Source organism: Caretta caretta, chromosome 15 (assembly GCF_965140235.1).
Source record: "Caretta caretta isolate rCarCar2 chromosome 15, rCarCar1.hap1, whole genome shotgun sequence".
Lineage (NCBI taxonomy): Eukaryota > Metazoa > Chordata > Testudines > Cheloniidae > Caretta > Caretta caretta.
The window spans coordinates 17230016-17242046 of record NC_134220.1 but is presented as its reverse complement, the minus strand read 5'-3'; the positions used below and the strand labels follow the sequence as shown (position 1 = coordinate 17242046).

At 42.4% G+C, this 12031-nt stretch overlaps 1 protein-coding gene across 16 annotated transcripts in view; it reads left to right on the top strand.

The window, feature by feature from the left end:
- Nucleotides 1-12031, top strand: part of ARVCF (ARVCF delta catenin family member) — a 446960-nt gene that overhangs the window by 21933 nt on the left and 412996 nt on the right. For all 16 annotated transcript variants that reach the window (XM_048822053.2, XM_048822054.2, XM_048822067.2 and 13 more), the window contains one exon: nucleotides 7899-7970. The gene's annotated coding sequence lies outside the window, so the exon portion shown is untranslated. The remainder of the gene's footprint in view (nucleotides 1-7898; nucleotides 7971-12031) is intronic.

Genomic DNA, 12031 nt, shown 5'->3' with positions numbered 1-12031 from the left:
AAGATTGTGCTATTTGGTTTCCTCACAGGATGGCTGGCCTAGTAGTAAAGTAGGTCCAACTCCTCTGTGCCAGAACAGGTACTCCTATTTGGCCAACTAAGACAAAAGGGCAGTGGGGGGAGTGGTAAAGGTTTAGTGAAAGAGAAACTCAGTGAATCAGATCAGACTGAGTCAGCCAGGAGGCTACAGCTGCCAGAACCCTGAGACTGTGTGGTTCGTGGGAGAAGGTTGAAGGCAAGAGAGCAGCAAGAGGTTGATGGCCCTAAGCCAGGGCTGGAGGAGCAGCAAAGAAAGTTGCCTTCTGGCTCTAAACTGGAGAGGGCTGAAGGCAAGGGAGCAGTGGAGGAGTTTACCACTGATATGTCCAGGGCCGGAGAGCAGAACGCAGAGAGAGGGCTAGGGGAATGAGGGCTGCTCTACCAGTAAAGATGATCTTCCAGCAGAGAGCCTGTGGGGGCTCTGGCTGTGAAGGACTGGGTTTTAAGAACTATATACATGGGTGGTGATATGGATTACATCTTAGGGCTTGTTAGAAACTATTTGCAGTATGTTTGGTAATAAAGTGGTCCCCAGGAAGGATTAAGCAAGAGAGTCTAGCATAGAGTTTGAGGTAACTGAAAGGGGAAATTGAGGCAGCCATGCTGCAGGAGGGCATCCTAGGTGGAGTCACCCAGTAATGGCCACTTGTCAGCAAAGTAAGGGACAATCAGTCATGCTTTATAAACAGAATGTAATATAAAGGGTTAATAAAAGTTATGAACTTCTTACAGGCATAAGTAGTATGTGTTACAGACAACTATAAGCACATCCTTGTAAGTGTTACAGATGGTTATCTAACCATTCCTATAAGCAACCTGTTGATCTGCTGGACTTATAACAATCTATAATTGATCTTTATTAAACCATTTCACTCTTTTTAAACTGTTAGTAGGATCTTAATGTAAATTGTGACTAACTATTAATGTGCAAAAATCCACTTTGAATTTTTCTGGTTTTTTAATTCTGATTGGTTGATTATTTCTGGTTATGGCTATACTGAACCCACATGGTTATTTCCTGGGCGGGGAGACGGGGGAGGAGGGAAGTTATGTGCATTTCACACACAATGAGAGAAGAGTCCAACCCATGTTAGGATAAGAACACAAGAATTACCATTCTGGATCAGACCCCTGGTTCATCTAGTCCAATATCTTACCTCTGAAAGTGGCCAAAACCAGATGCTTCTAAGGAAGATGCAAGAAGCCTCACAGTAGGCAGATGTGGGAAGGTCTTCCCCTTCCCCGCCCCACTTTGAGGGTCTCATCCTAACACCCAATAGTTTGAGACTACCTTAAACCCTGTAGCATGATGTTTAGTATCCCTTCCAAAATGTCTGGATAGTCTTGTTACACATAAGTCTCCAGATCATCTTTGAATCTTGCTGAATTCTTGGCCTCATTGTCACAGGCCATGCCTGAGTTCCATGGTTTATTTACACATTGTGTGAGGTTTTTTCCCCCCCTTTTGTCACTTTTGAACTTGCCATCTTTCACAGACTGTCCCTTTGTTCTTGTGTTAGGAGACGTACCATTTGCTATTTTATTTACACTTATGTTCCTTCATTCTTTTCCTTTCTAAAGTTAGCAATCCCTTCAGAAGAAAGTGAATCAGGGCCAGCTGCCTCTTGTGCACCTGCTTGTAGTCAGACATCACTCTGTGGTGCACTGCTACCCATTTCTCCCCTCTTCAGGGCCCTTTAACTTAGCGTCCACAGGTAATTAAAACAGTCCCCTCCTGGGGTTCCATTACTGAGTCCTTAAATTCCCGCCCCCCAGGCTTCAACCCAAGTTCATTCATTTTCTCCCTTTAGGTAGCGAGTTCCTAGACCTTCTACCAAGAACTAGGTCCCAGATCAAAACGTTTCAAGGCTTCACCTGGCTGGTGCTCAGCCCTCTGGCTTCAAGGCCCCCAAACCCTCCTCCCAATCAGGCTCTCTAGTAGATGCTGGTCCCAGTACTCCCAGTAGGTTTGCCATCCCTCCAGGATTGTCCTGGAGTCTCCAGGAATTAAAGATTTTGATGAAACTGTCCAACCAAAACTGGCAACCCTAACTCCCAGACTTTACTTGGCTGAAGCTCAGACTTCTGGTTCTGCTTCCAGGCCTAAACCCTTCTCTCAATCAGTGTCTAGCTGAAGCCTCTTGCCCTCTTGGGGCCTTCCCTGTAGAAACCTTTCACAGAATCTGTAGTCTCTGTATGATTCCCTGGGCATCTCCTTTTCATTGCAGCCTCCTGCTGCTCTCTATGTGGTGGAGTCACCCTGACCTCTCCCAAGTGTGGCTCATTCTGTAATCAGGGTTGACTAGCTCTAGCCCTTTAAGAGTGAGCCACCCTGTTACAGAGAGGTTTTCAATGCACTGTTAGAAGTCATAAGCAGATATGAAATACCCATCGCAGTGAGAGGCCTTGCATTCTTTGCATCTTATGCCAGCCATGTTGCAAGGTTTATGCTACAGATTAAATACCTGGAAGGTATCAGTCTTTCTCGGCTGCCATCTAATACTGTCTGCGAAGTGGAAAGTTTCTAGGCCAAACCAAGCACTTGGATGTTCCCCCCCCCTCCTCAGACTGTTACATTTTCTCCCTTTTTATTTACTTGCACTCTGCAACTCTCCGCTTAATTCTAGACATAATTTCAGGACTCAAGAAACTATAGCCAGCAACTCAGGGTCACTCTATCTCTGCATGAGGGCAAACCTCTTCTTGGTTTGTATTGATTCTCAGACAAATATTATAGTCAGTTATTTGAAATTGAAGATTGAATTTCTTCTGGTTGGAAAAGGTCATTTCTGATTGGTATGAGAACATTCATTTACTCATAATCTTTGAATAGACTAAACACTGCATATACCATATGTGCTGACAAAACAAGTTTAACTGGAGGGAGGCACATTTGGTCATTTGAAGCTACAGTTGGCACTACGAAAAGCTTATCCTTGTTTGCATTAGAGATTCCCCCCCAAACTGCACACTGATTCCAACAGTGATGAGTGGCATCAGCAAAACAAGTAGTGAAGACTTACCCTACTAATGAAATGAGAGCCCATATATAACTAACATTCAAGCTATCTTGGCATTTTGTGGAATAATTGAATTTCCCCAACACAAGTTTCCTTATGTGTGTGTCTCTCCAATCGGTGAGGAATGGACTAAGGTCTTGGGTATAAAGGGCCCCAGGCTACCCCATACATGGGTGGAAGAGTGAGCCCACTAAAAGGGCACAAGTTATTGTCCAAAAGAACCGCAAAAACTCTTAAAAACAGACTGGTAAGGCCAGAACTGCAAGGCTGGTGAACATATTCCATTCCAAAATGGACATTTCAAAGCTGTCCCAATCCTAAGTAAACAAGGGCTAGAGCAGCAGGAGCCGCCGCTGCCACTGGGTAGTTTGGCCTGCTCCTTCCCTGCTGCACACAGGGAACCTTTAAGGATTCAGATTCTAGGAACACATGAAAGAAGTGTCTGTGTGGGGAAATTACAAGTGACCCCCCTCCTCCTCCTTTCTCAACCCAACCATTGGGGATGCCTGCACAGTAGGGAGCAAATGGACAGTATTCTGGCCACTAGCATGCTACGCTGCAGAGAGTAAGGGATTTCCAGCCGTACATTGTTCTAGGAGCTGTATTCTTGTAATAAGAGGATGATGGGGACACCTTGAAAATAGTCTGGAAAAGCCATGATTATGTTTACTATGAATTTCTCACTGAAATAAATTCTTCCCCTCTGTGATGAGATTTATGCAGAATATCAAGGAAGGACCTGCTGTGGTTTTCATGTGAAGAGAAACTGTTTATAGGCAGTGTTGTTGGCTTTTATGGGGTGTTTTTTTTTTTTTAAAGTTCCAGCTCCTGGAGACATGAGAATTTAAGCTTTCATTTAAAAAGTTTCTAGCCTCCATGTTTGCAGAGAAAAGTTGGAAAATGGGACTCCAAAAGGCTCCAAACCAGAAAAGAGAGACCAAAAATGTAGTTTTTAAATTCATGGTTTTTAAGCTAGTCATGTTTTTTGGGGTCCTGACTCGTGATTTTTAAACACTTGGGGTTGGCAGTTTTTACATATAGGGTCACATTATGGCAGGTCCACTGCTAGATGGAAGGGTTGGAGTAAGCAGCACACTTCTCCTTCCAGCACTCCCTTGGAGGAGTGCAGGGTGAGAGAAAGCTTGCCAGCACTGCCAGAATCTTTCCACATGCGTTTTTTGAGCTCCATGAAAATCAGAGGGAGTTGAGAGTTTCAAATCCTTGTAAACACACCATACTGGTAGGGTTGCCAGGCATCCATTTTTTGACTGGAACACCCAGTTGAAAAGGGACCCTGGCAGCTCTGGTCGGCACTGCCGTCAGGGCTCTTAAAAGTCTGGGCGGCGGCACAGCAGGGGCCCGGGGCTAAAGCAGGCTCCCTGCCTGCCCTAGCTCTGCATGGTTCCCAGAAGCGGCAGCCAGGTCCTTGCAGCCACTAGGCGCGTGGGTGGCCAGGGATGCTCCGTGTGCTGTCCCTGCCCCTAGTGCCAGCTCTGCAGCTCCCATTGGCCGGAAACTGCGACTAATGGGAACTGCGGGGGCAGCACCTGCAGGCGTGAGGGCAGCATGCGGAGCCTCCCTGGCCGCCCATGTGTCGGGAGCCGTGGTAAGTGCTGCCAGGACCCCAAACCCTCTCCCAAACCCCAACCCACTGCCCCAGCATGGAGTGCCCTCCCGCACCCAAACTCTGGAGCCTGCAGCCCCCAAATCCCCTGCCCCGGCCCCCTCCTGCACTCCAAATCCCTCATCTCCAGCCCCAACCCAGAGCCTGCACCCCCAGCTGGAGTCCTCATCCCCCTACCGCACCCCAACCTCCTGCCCCAGGCTGGTGAAAGTGAGTGAGGGTGGGGGAGAGTGAGTGATGGAGGGAGGGGGGATGGAGCGAGCAGGGACGGAGCCTTGGAGAAGAGGTGGGGATAAGGCTGGGATGTTTGGTTTTGTGCGATTAGAAAGTTGGCAACCCTATACACAGGTAAGAGTCTCATTGTCTGCAGTAGGAGTTTTTGCTTGTAGTATCAGGGCCCACAATAAGAATATTAGAATTTAAGATTTTGGTCCAGTTTGATTGAGTTCTCTTATCTTATTATTGGAGACATGAATTAAGATGGGTTCAGTCAACATTTATTCTTTTTTGATCAGATTCTTAATGGTGAATGTTGTGTAGGCTACACATGGCATTGTTTTTTTTTAAAATGAGAACTGTGAGAGCATCTTAAAAGTGGACCATGCAATATGGCCCTCGTTTTGTATTTCCTAATATTTTAATTAACATTAATAAACATTTTTAAACTTTAGCAGGTTCCTACCTGTAACATTGCCCCACCGAAGTCTTTGTTTTTAGTCCTATCTCTGATTTTTTTCACTCTTTACTTTTTCCTTTGGCTAAAAGAAGTGCAGTGTATGTATGTTTTATTTGTGGAAAGTTTGCTAATGGGGAATAAGATGTTCTAAACTAAGTAATGCCAGAATTCTGCCCCTGACCTCCAGGTTGAATTGCTCAGCAGATGAAGTCTGAATTGCTAATAGAAATGATACTTTGGGAGAACATTGTTGCCCAAGGTTGGGTTTGTACAGATTCAACACATTTCTCTGACTACCAGCTCCCTTCAGTGCTGCTTCTGGAACACAGTGACCCTATTAAACCACTTTCATTTTGTGACAAATATATTTTCTGTGTAGGTGTTTAACTTGCCAGTATGTTTCTTCCATTTGTAATGGGATTTTTCCTTAGTACTCCTTTTGCTAAACATGATGTGGGACTAAATGGCGCTTACTTATCAGAGCTGATGTAGATAAACAAAGCATCCTGTTTACTAATTACATCAAATAAACCTGCATCAAATGACTTCCCGTAGTTATTGGAAGTTTCTATATTAAGACATGATGTTGCCCTGTACTTATAAATTACCAAACCAGGCAGAAAATTTACAAGGGAAGATAGACACATCCTGAGACACTCAAATACTGTATGGTAGCGAAATTCTGACTGGCCTTTGACAATTGGAAAAAAACAGATCATATGTGGCTTGTAACTGATAATTGGATTTTTTTCCAAAATACATGTGTTATGAAATTAAAGTTCTAACCAGTGTTGTATAAGATAGAAGAGAAAGTTTTTTTGTTAGCAGTATAGAGATACATTAACGGTGCAAAACTTAGAGCACCAAGACTGAATTTTTCTGCTTATGCTGATCAAGTACAATTAAAACATATATTATTTGGTCTAGGTAATACTTAGCCCTGCCATGAGTACAGGGAACTGGACTAGATCTCTTGAGGTCCCTTCCAGTCCTACGATTCTATGATTTGAATGCATAATGTTGCTTTAAAATTAAGTTAAGAATTTTTCTACCTTTTCTATGTGTGCAATGACAACATATGTAAAGACCACTGGAGATATATTTGGGAGTGTATTCACTCCTTTTCAATTTTTTCATCCTCTGTCAGATTGATTAAAAGTTTTTTAAGACAAATTTCAAAAACTTGTCAGATTTATTAGTGTTGGTCAAGAGTTCTCTGGCACTGACATCCAAGACCCCTGCTTTTTTATATATATAATTATGCTATAGAATTCAGGGATGAAGAGTGATCTTTTTTAGATCAATGTCTTACAAGAACAGAGTAAAATCCATCCCCTTTTCTATCTAGCACAAGCCACAGTCTGCCAAGATGCTTTTTATTTGTTTTCTGGATTGTTTGTATTATTGTTCCACCTGTTTTGGAAGAAGAATTTCAGAAACTTTGATAGGTAGATTAGAGAAGTTGTCTTGTAGCTTCGTAAGTATGTGTAATGCGAGGACATACAATTTTGTTACTTCCTGCAGCTAAAGGCACCACACTAGATTACGTTCACACTGGTGCTAAAAATCACAGAAAGGGGACAAAGCACCTTCCTTAGCATATCTGGAGTTTTATTTATGTATGTGATTCAAGAAAAATTTCTTGATGGCTGTATTCTGGTAGTTTTAATCCATTATGTGGTTAATGTAATCTACCACTGGGCACTGTTGTTTTTGCTCCTGGTATATTTTCCAGTCTCACTTTAGACATCCTCAGTCCTGTGGTAAATTATCCTTAATGGATTGGATTAACTAATACAATTAAACAAGATATTTCTTCTGAATATTAATTCCAGCCAGACTAATAATAGAATCATAGAAATATAAGCATGGAAGGGACCTTGATAGATCATCTAGTGCAGGCCCCTGCACTGAGGCAGGACTAAGTATTCTCTCCATCTCTGACAGATGTACATGGAACCACTGGTTCTTACAGGAGAAATGCCAAAGTTGTGTATTTTTGTAGGCAAGTTTACTTATTTGTTTCTAATACAGGGCTATTTTAGCATGTGTTATATGGCACTGGATTTTGGTTTTTAAGACGACATGATTAGTGTACCTGTAACAATAGTAATAACTAAACAGGCCACCATGTGTTAGGTCACTGATTTCAAGCACAGGCCTACCATTCTCCAAAATATATTTAAAAAAAAGAATAGGAGAGGAGTCTGTTATACTGTATCTTGCATTATATTTTTAATGCATTGTGATTTTTTTGAATTTTGTTGTAAAGAGGTTTCAGCAGAAGCCTACTCAGTTGCCTAGCAGCATCTGAACCAAATGGGAAATGCCTTCTGTGACTTTGCCTTGTCATAAGCAGTGACTCTGAAGATCACTGAAAGTCATATCATTGCAGCTTTACTCCCTGGGTACAACACTGCATTTTTAAAAATCATATTAGGTTGAGAAGCTGTATGTTGGCACTCAGCTCCATACAATAGTACTTCCAGTCTTGGCACAATTTATGGAACAATGGTCTCTCTGCTTCTTGTGTTTTTCAGGGACATCCACATGCTTATTAAGTTTTGCTTTGCGAACGGCGGAAGAAGGTTGTCAAATTGGCTGAAAGAACGGTAAGAGCTGTCAGTTTTCAAAGATACAAGGATGTTTTTCTGTTATTAACACAAATTTTCACAGCTGTGGAATCTAGATTCAAAAACTGCTGCTTCCCTCTCTCTCCTACCCCTTGCTGTTGCAGACTGTCTGACAATTGTCATTCTTTGCCTCACAAGAAAAGCAATGAAAGACTAAATTCATTTTCTGGAAATAATCTTTAGTGGCCTTTCCGTCAAACAACAGGACTATTGAATTGAGTGTATTTGTAAATTTAAGATATGCAAGAATTTGAATCAGTTTATTTGGCACAGCAAAAAAAAAAAAAAAACCTATGGAAAAACAAATGCCAGGCTAATCAAAATGTTGGTTAATTAACAGACTATTGTAACAACAACAATAAAGCCTTCAAAACTTTATAAATGGATCCTTTTAAAGTGTTTCTGCTGGCAACCCACTTCTAGATAAGAGGTAAACTGGTTTCCTGCCTCTTCATCAAGGCTATAATATTATTTGACCTCAAAAAACTGCAGTTCTGTGTCCAGTTTCATGGTACTGGCTGTGTATGACTATGCCCTCACAAGGCAAAGGTCCTTACCACTACTGCCAGCTAGGGGAAATCTTTAGCTCAAGTGGTAGGGACCTATGTTTTTGAAGTAAAAGGATCAAGCTTTAATACTTTCTCTGTAGGTGTCATTTACCTAGTATTTGTATTTTTCTACAGTACATGGATGTTACACAGGTATCATGATGGCAGTTATCTACTTGTGAGGTAGCATTTATGGTTTCTTGCAGTACTTGACCCTCAGGCTGCTTATCTAGTGTTCAATGAATAGTTCTCACTAGAACAGTGCAGGCAGCAGAGCTGAAGACCAAACATTTCACTCTGATTACCTTAATTTTAGGGAACCATTCCTGGGGTAGCTAACCCTACCCTGCCACCAGACAGAAGTTTTCTGATGCTAGGTAAAGCAATTAACAACTAGTCCTTTGGAATAAAGTAGGTACGTCATGCTTTAGGTGTAATTTAAAAGACTAATCTTAAGTATGACTAAAGACAGAAGGCAGCTATGCTTACAAAATGAGAAAGTTAGTCACACAAATCCAAAGTTTTTAAACCGTTCAGTTTTCCAATGTTTCTGAAGTGTTCTCTTGGTAACATTATCTTCAGAATAATCAGATTATTGGATAAAGAGGAAATACTATTAATATGGGAGGATGGAAGCAAGGCTAAGAGTTATGACTTCTTAACATGATAAGTAATATATAGGAGGCAGGTGATGGTCCTACATGAGTTTGCTAATACATAGAGCTTTTAGAAAGCTACTAGAAAATAGAAGTGTGGCAGGAACTGGATAGAGATCTCCCCTATCAAACCTCTTCATTTGTTCAGAATTATGGCAAAACAGCAGACAGTATAGCCATTGGCATAAAAATTAGATACTTTCGGTATGGGCATGAATAAGCAACCAATTATTCCTTTAGTGAGTATTTGTGAAGAAAAGGGGGAATCTCCAACTTTTAAAACATTGCTGCTGCATTGCATTGGAAAGGGCTTACCAGTGTTACAGCCTAGTGATTAGGTTTCTGGCTACAATTCTCCCCCATCTCTAGTGTCCCCTGCTAGTGGTCACTCCAGCGAAGTGGCAATCTCTCTTTTAGCAGATAGTAATTCAGCCCTCCAGTCAGATCATCATTGAAGTCTGCCCTTTTTCGGGGCCACAGAGTCCAACAAAGTATAGAAGTCCAGCATTCCCTCAAAAAGGAGTCTCTGTCCTAACCAGGGCCCCCCAAAGACCTCACACCCTTACTTCAGGGCTTATGATGACTTTATCCTCCTTATCTCCAGAAGGTGTGTGTTTATACTGCCCTCATGGCTGGCTGGTAGGGGAGCCCAGGCCCTTCTTCTCTACCAAGCTCCGACCCAGGGCCCTGCAAAATAGAATTAAGATCAAGTACCCAGGAATGTTTGGAGGCTGCCTCCCTAGACCACTTCCTACTATTTCCCTTCCCAATCCAGGACATGGTCACAGTCTCACCAACATTCCAAGACAAGATAGTGTGAAGCATTCCTTAATCCTTAAGGACAAGCTTTTTCAGCACCTAGGATAGCTGCTGCTACTTGCACACCCCTCCACCACAGTCTCCCACTATACCAGTGTTTCTCAACGAATTTACCATTGTGGGCCGCGTATGTAGCTCTGTATGTGTTATGTGGGCTGCATCCACACAGTATATATATAGTATCTGTATGGCCCTGGGAATCTTACATGGGCTGCAGCTGGGTGCTGGTTGGGTCGCAAGTGGCTCGCAGGTTGAGAACCACTGCACTATACCCGACTGAGGAGCTATCTTCACCAGGGCTATCTGGCTCTGTTTTAAACTCCTCCTCCAGATAGAGCAGGCTTTGCAGCTGCAGTGGAGCAGGGCTGGTTGAGTCCAGAACAGCTTTCTAACCCCTTCTATCTGAGTGTAATGTTTATATACCTCATCACAGGCAGTAATTGTCATTACAAAAGTTATTTTTATAGAGTTTGTGACTAAAACTGATTTGCTTGTTTCAGGAATTAGATGTGCTCTTTTCTCATTTTAAAGAAGGCGTCACCTTATATCAGGACAACCATACATTTTCTGAATGATGGCGCTTTCAGTTGATTGCTTATCAGACCTGGGAGTATGTTGGCTAGTTTCTCTACAGAGCGTAGCCTGCTTGTTCAGACAGCTTACTTCTAAAATATTTTTAGGATTATTTTAATTGATCATTGATTGGTGGATAGTGATCTTAAAATTTTATTGAATTTTCCACAAGCCGTAGAGAACTTGATGGAAAATCTTAAAAGCCAGAACCATTTTGGACCTGCTCATACTCCCATCAAACTCAGTGGTTTAATTTCCATTGCTTTCCGTAGGAGCAGTACCAGTCCTATAAGTGTAGAAATTGTGCCATTTCTTTCAAGCACAATTATAATCCTGTGCTACAGCTAGACTCCCACAAGAAGCTGTGTAACCATCTATACAGTTGGTATGAAGAAAGGAGTTTGCTTTCATACACTATGTTTGGGTATGGGTAGGGATTTTTAGGTGCTTCTGCCCAGGGCCGGCTCTAGGCACCAGCTAAACAAGCTGGTGGCTTGGGCGGTGCTGCTGAAGGGGCGGCACTCCGGCTGTTCTTGGGGTGGCGCTCCAGTAGCCCCGGCGGCAATTCGGCGGCAGCCCCTCTTCATTGTTTCCCACGGCGGCAATTCAGCGGTGACTCTTTTGACTTGGGTCTCACCATCGGCGGCAATTCGGCAGGTTTTTTTTTTTTACTGCTTGGGGCGGCAAAAAACGTAGAGCCGGCCCTGTTTCTGCCAGGCCATCCATATTGTCCTCTTGTCCCTTTAACTCCAAAACACATTGTACCATTAGCAGACCGAGGTTAGAGAAATTTTTTTTCACGTGTTCAGGCTGTTTTCCATTTCCTCTACTGCATATGGGGCCTGATCCTTAGAGGTGCTAAGAACCCTCTTTAGATAGACTTCAGAGAAATTTGCAGGTGCTGAGCACTTGTTGGGATCAGGTATATAGTGAACATTAATGGCTAAATTCTGCAGCCCCAGACATCACTGGTCACATCCTCAGGGATTCAGGGGAGAGCTTCAGAATCACTCTACCCATCTCAGTACTGTGCTAAAATTAAAAGGAGGAATTCAATTTTAACTGTAGGTCTTGAGTTTTCTAAAATTGCATATTATTTCAGCTCTGCAGTCTTTCAAGCCAATATTATGAAAACAATAATTTCATATGTCCTAACCTCATTCTTGCATAGACAGTTATTTTCCAAAAGTGTGCACTTTTCGGCAGGCAAGAATATATTGACTATATAGTAATAACTTCCATTAAATATTTAAGAAGGAAAGGTGCCATTACAAGTAACAATTGACTAGACATCTCCTGCCAGTGTTCATCCTGGAATGGTCTTTGAAAGAATAAACATGGATGCTTCCTCAAGAGTTCAAAATATATAGGTCTGTCAGATGAAATAAAAATATAAGCTGAACTAGGTAAAGAAGAATTTCTTTTTTCTTTTCTGAATCCTTTG